The sequence below is a fragment of the Haplochromis burtoni genome, unplaced genomic scaffold (assembly GCF_018398535.1).
Source record: "Haplochromis burtoni strain Fernald_Lab_line unplaced genomic scaffold, NCSU_Asbu1 Contig_1568, whole genome shotgun sequence".
NCBI lineage: Eukaryota > Metazoa > Chordata > Actinopteri > Cichliformes > Cichlidae > Haplochromis > Haplochromis burtoni.
In genome coordinates this window covers 326-6,300 of record NW_024583929.1, presented here as the reverse complement: position 1 = coordinate 6,300, position 5,975 = coordinate 326, and positions in this window count along the sequence as shown.

Genomic DNA, 5,975 nt, shown 5'->3' with positions numbered 1-5,975 from the left:
ACACACACACACACACACACACACACACACACACACACACACACACACACACACACACACACACACATTTCTACACGGGCTTTTACTTAGCCCTGAGTTATCCTCTCTGACTACCCATATGTAACTGCTTATTTTTCTGATCAGTATTGAGCATAATTAACTAAAGGTAAAATCACATATAAATCATAATTCTGGGTTTAGCCATTACACACGATTCTTCTCATTCACAATCATGTCAAGATGATAATAGATTGGTGACACAGTTTTTTGTGTGTGCAGACATGTTCCATCATGTCTACATACAAAAGAAAATCTTGACATTACAACAGACATATTCACTATTTAGACTGCATTTCTCTGTTGACATATTGATCAGACTTCTCAATCATCCAGGTAAGGAAATCCCAAAAAGTGTCATGGCTGGGGCAGCAGTCGTGTTGTGTATTGAGAAAAGGATCCAAAATGCAGGTACTGGCTGGGGTGCGAGTGAAACAAAGAAACAAACAAGTGATAAAGAGGCAAAAACACAGGAAGAGCAGAGCAGGGAGCAAACAAACCTAAACTGAGGGAAACTAAAGAACTAACCTGAAACCAAACACACTCAGCTCAGTCTCCAGTGTCAGCTGGAGAGATGTGAAATGTGAGTGAGGCATCTTAATATAAAGAACACAAATGAAGTTCTTTAAGAGTTATGTTTTAAACTCATTACGTTCTCCTTTGCAACTATTTCAATCATTTTAATGCATGTCCATACATGTACAGATGCTCCAAGGCTTTTGAGGAAGTGATTTTTATTAGATTTTTTCCAGTTTCATAGATGCTCCGCGGCTCGCCACTCTGTCAGTGAGTCCCTCTGCTGAGATAGTGGAGGGTAGCTCGGTAACTCTGGCCTGTAGCAGTGATGCAGCTAATTACACCTGGTGCAAAAACAACAAAAAAGTGTCAGGAGGACAACAGGATGTTTATCACTTTAGATCTATCAGCTCTGAGGACAGCGGGAATTATTCTAAAAATGCAGGTTGACTCTTCTCACATCTTCTCACATCTTCTCAAGTTAATATACAAAATACAGAAGTGAAGTTGTTAAAAATGATTCCCTCGATTTGTGGCTCGGACCGTGCCGTTTATTCGGAAGCAGGGGCAAACACCACTCCAACTCTGCTGCTGGCCCTTTTTGAATCACAGCAAACACTGAACCAAGATGGCGCCCGCGCAAACAAGAAATCTGAAGTACGGTGTCCTGCAGAGGACAAATGGTCAAAATTGTTAAATTTTACACCATACATGCAGCTCAACAGCGACACCTTGTGACTTATTCCAGTCACTACCTTACATATCCTTGATCTAACACAGCTGATTTAAATGGCTAAATTACCTCCTGAACATGTCTTGAAGTTCTCCAGAGGCCTGGTAATGAAGTAATCATTTGATTCAGGTGTGTTGACCCAGTGTGAGCTCTAAACCTGCAGGACACTGGGCAAACTCTTCCTGACAGCAATGGTCAAGCCACTGCAAGCCAAGGCAATTTTAAGAAACTGAGGAGAGACCCCTTTGCATATAGGTATAGTAGGTTTTAGGAGCTCGGCCACATAATCTCTTCACTATTAGTGAATCACAGCCTCAATCACATCAGCTGAATGTAACTGATCACCAGCCAGTGTTACATCCTCTGATGCTCGGGACAGCAAAGTAATAACTCTCACTGTGTTCAGGTCTGAAGTCAGTGATGGTAAAGTTCTGTCCTGATGCTGTTGCTGAGTCCTCATTCTCCTTGTACCAGGTGTAATGAGTTAGCTGGTGGGTTAGCATCACTGTCACAAATCAGAGTCAATGTGGAAACCTGAACATATTATATTTAATTTATGCATTCTATCTAAATGTCTTTCACTTATTTTCTTTTAGACTTCACACTGAATGCTTGTGTTTTATTGTTTCTGTGTATATGAGTGTATATTCTTTGTAAAATAATATTAAACTTGCAAAAAAAGGGAAAATAAAACAAATATGTTTGAAATATGGATTTTCTACAGCCTTGATTTTACCAGAGTAATGATGAGATGGGTTTTGTCATCTTAACATCTATGCATTTCTCAGAGCGATTCATGAATATAACTTCCTCTTTTTCAATCACCAGTAATTTAAATCCACAAGACCCCTCGAAGAACATGTGGTTCACTAGCTAGGACCACATCCTCATTTAGATTTGAAAGCACTTCTAGTAGACATTGGTCGATGCAGTAAGCATGAATTGAGGCTGCAGTTTGAGGAAGGCCTCATAGGGGACTGGCAGCAGGGGCATGATAATGAGGACAAACAGCTTTGAGTGCTGGAGGCACACATATATGTTGCAGTACATCACATTCCACACACTGAGAATATTGTTGTATCCTTTTAAAAACAGAAAAGGATGTCTACGTGAAAGAGAAGACATTTATTATATGGAAATGACCTGCCCATTCCTGATCCAGACATAGAAAAGGCAATCAGGCAGACAGCCTGACATTTCAGCTGTACCTGGGTATCATACTGTTAGCCCGCTGATGTTATCATATGCACCTTGAGATCTGAAAACACGAAAAACCTGAGATTGCAATTTATCCTCTTACATAAACACACAGATTGTATTTAAAATGTAAGAATTATTTGAGATGCATTTGTGATTTTCTATGAATATGAACTCTCTCAGGTTACTCATTGTCAAAATGAAGCCTTATTGAGTAAAATGGTAGACATCGTGATCTGTGCAGTCAGGCTATTTTCAGATCCACAGATGCATAATGTTTTCCTTTAGTAAATCACATCTGAGTAGAAGTGTAGCCTTTATGACTCTGTACCACTGCAACACAGAGGAGATCAGAAAACACAATTAAAATGAAGAACTTAAACAGTTACTAAGACTACAGATAAAATGTGGGGAAGAATCTAAATTCTATCAAGTACAAAAAAGTGAACAAAAAGTTCACTATTGTTAAGGAACTGAAACATCATGATTAGCATATACTAAAATAACTTGGTGTCAGGCACATCAATAACAACTCAAGTGTCTGACAGTGTCACCCTCCACCACCCGTGGGTGACTTCACTCAGCTAAATATAGCTGCAGTCAGACACAACTCTTCTACTCAACACACAAGTTTATATTTCTCAAGAGAAAATGATCTTGATGGTCTTGATGGAGCCACATTAGACATGATGGTGTTGGTGTCTCTCCATCCTTCTCATCTGGGCTTTCTTCATTAACATTAAATACCTCTGTATGATACATTACGATAGTCTGAACAAGCCTTAAGTTTAAGTTCCATTTTCGAGCTGCAACGGATGAAATATATTTCACTACTCCGTAAAGGAAATTGGTACATTTTGTAGACTTGTTCAAAAATGCTGCAAAATCCTTCAGAGTCTTCAAAAAGATTTACACTCTGGTATAATCTTTGCAGACTATGTCAGAACAAGGTTCAGCTTATGTCCATACCTGTGAGTTAATACTCTTTCTATTTTTTTATTTTTTTTTTACCACCATATAGGTTGGATGTTATAACAAATATGCTATTATATCTTTGTGGAATCAGGTTGTATGCACAGTTGAATGTCTCTAGTATACATAATGCGTAATTAGTAATTGCTCTTCTGTCTTCACTGATCTCATCATTCAAAGCTGAGATAAGCCTCCTTCTCCAATTTACCAGATAGGTAACGAAGAATGATGGAAAGTTGAGCCTTGTTTGCAATGTCTGTTGTTTCATCAACCTCCACTGCCATAACTTGAGCTAAACTCACTTCCGCTTTTATGTTCTCCTTCAGAACATCTGCAGTAGTTTCAATTAAGTCATTTTGCATTTGTTTTGATGTGCCTGAAAAAACTGTTCATGGGTCGACACGCAGTGATGATCTTGATTAAACTTGTTTTTGGCCTTCTCTATGTTTTGTTATTTTGTATTTATAGCTGGGTGGTAGGTTCAATGGTATAATGTTTCTTGTCTTCATGTAAAACATGAAAAAAAGTCTCAATACAACTAGAGCCATTAATGCACTCTATAGACTGAAAAATTGATAAATAAAAAATAGGATAATAGATATGCATTTTTTTTTTCAGTTTAGATCAGGGGTGTCAAACTCCAGTCCTCGAGGGTCAGCATCCTGCTTGTTTTTGAGATATCCCTGCCCTACCTGCTGCTGATTACCTGGATCAGGTGTGCTTTGCCAATAAGAAGCTACAAGGGTAGATTAGTTGGAAAACAAGCAGGACAGCGGCCCTGGAGGCCTGGAGTTCGACACCTGTGGTTTAGATTAACTGATTCTTTAAAGCCCCTATGACCCTGAGGTGGATAAGCAGTTGAGAACAGATGAATGGATAATAAAGTGAGCGCTGGGAATGAAAATCTGTAGCTGCAACACCAGAGGCCACAAGAGCACACTCAAACCTCATGATACTGACTCAAGACCACAAAGAAAATTCAATTTGTTTTATCTATTAAATCCATTACTTTTATCTTAAAATTCGCTTTCACTTAAAGTAGTCATACAGATGGCAGTAGTGGTTTTCGGTACATTTTCAATCAAAATTTAAATTACAAGTTAATAATAATAATAAGAATTTTCCAAGACCTACGACCTAAAATTTGGAAGTGAACTCTTTTAGCCAGTTATTGGAGATTATGTATCGGAATTTCAGAAGCAGGACCATGCCTCCAACAGTGACTCCCACCTGTTCCTAAAGTTGAAAGAATATTTGTCCATAAGGTGATTGTGTGGCGCCAGCAAGCGGGTACGACATGGGCATTGTAAAACTGCCACAGCATCTGCAAAAATGCAGCGAGTGAAATGGTGATTATGTAGAAAAATAAATAATTCTTCAACCTTTAAAATGATGTAAATATTTCTAAAACGATAGGTGACCTTACTTTTGAGATTGCCCTCGTAGGAAAAAACCCCAAACCTTAAATACCCTGAATTAGTTTAATTAGTTACTTAAAGTAGTCCTGAGTTTCTCTTTGGAGAGAAAAAAAAAAGCTGTGTTCATGTTCTTCCAGTGTTCTTTGTTTCTTGCACATGTTGCTCCTTCTATCATCTCCACTTATTTATTTTTTTTATTCTCTTTTCTCTGGTTTCCTGTTAATCTTTCTCCTCATTTGTTCTCTCCTTCAGTGGTGGAATCTCTGCTGACCTGCAAGACAAGAGGAAAAAGTTCCAGAACAAGAGAAAGAACCAGATCACAGACTCTTCTCAGCTCAAGACCTTCCCCTGCAAGAAGTTCAAACAGGTCAGATTTACTAAACACAACCTAAATACACCATTTTTTTAACATTAAAAACTCTTAAATAGCGCTTTTACCTGCATCCCACTCAACTGAAGGTGAAGATGGTGACTAGCTGGTGAACATAGCATAACATTTTGGTAATGACTTGGTGGAGACCAAAATGATGCTGTTCTTGTGGCTGCTGGGCATTTAAAGCTAAGAGGCCATCTGTGCAAAAGGCTGCCCACCCCAGGCATGGTTCTGCTCAGAGGGGTTTTCTCACAAACTAGGAGTATGTGAAAAGGGTTTCTGCCTGCTTAACATTTAGAACTATGTTTGTGCACAGCACAGTAAAATGAGAGGAAGAGCAGAAAGCATCGTTACTGTTGCAGCAGCTGACGGAGTCGCTGCAGGTGAGGATCGCTTCAGCACGTCGGGTTCTTTATCATACTGTTGGGCACACACAAGTCCCTCTGAATTAAAGGCAGGCAATTACCTAAATACTAATTAGTCCCGTAAAGTCTCGATGTCCTGGGCGGAAAATGAAACAGCAGACTCGTGCTGACGAATTAGTCTTCTCCATAGGTTGCTTTGGCAGGTCGCCACACACTGCTGGTTTCCTGCCAGAGAAGCTGCGCGCTGCCTCGGCAGCCACAGCCAAAACATACTGCTGGCTGTTCAGACGTTACTACATCAGAATCCAACAGCTTTCATGAGTATTTCTTTATTTTTGTCTTTC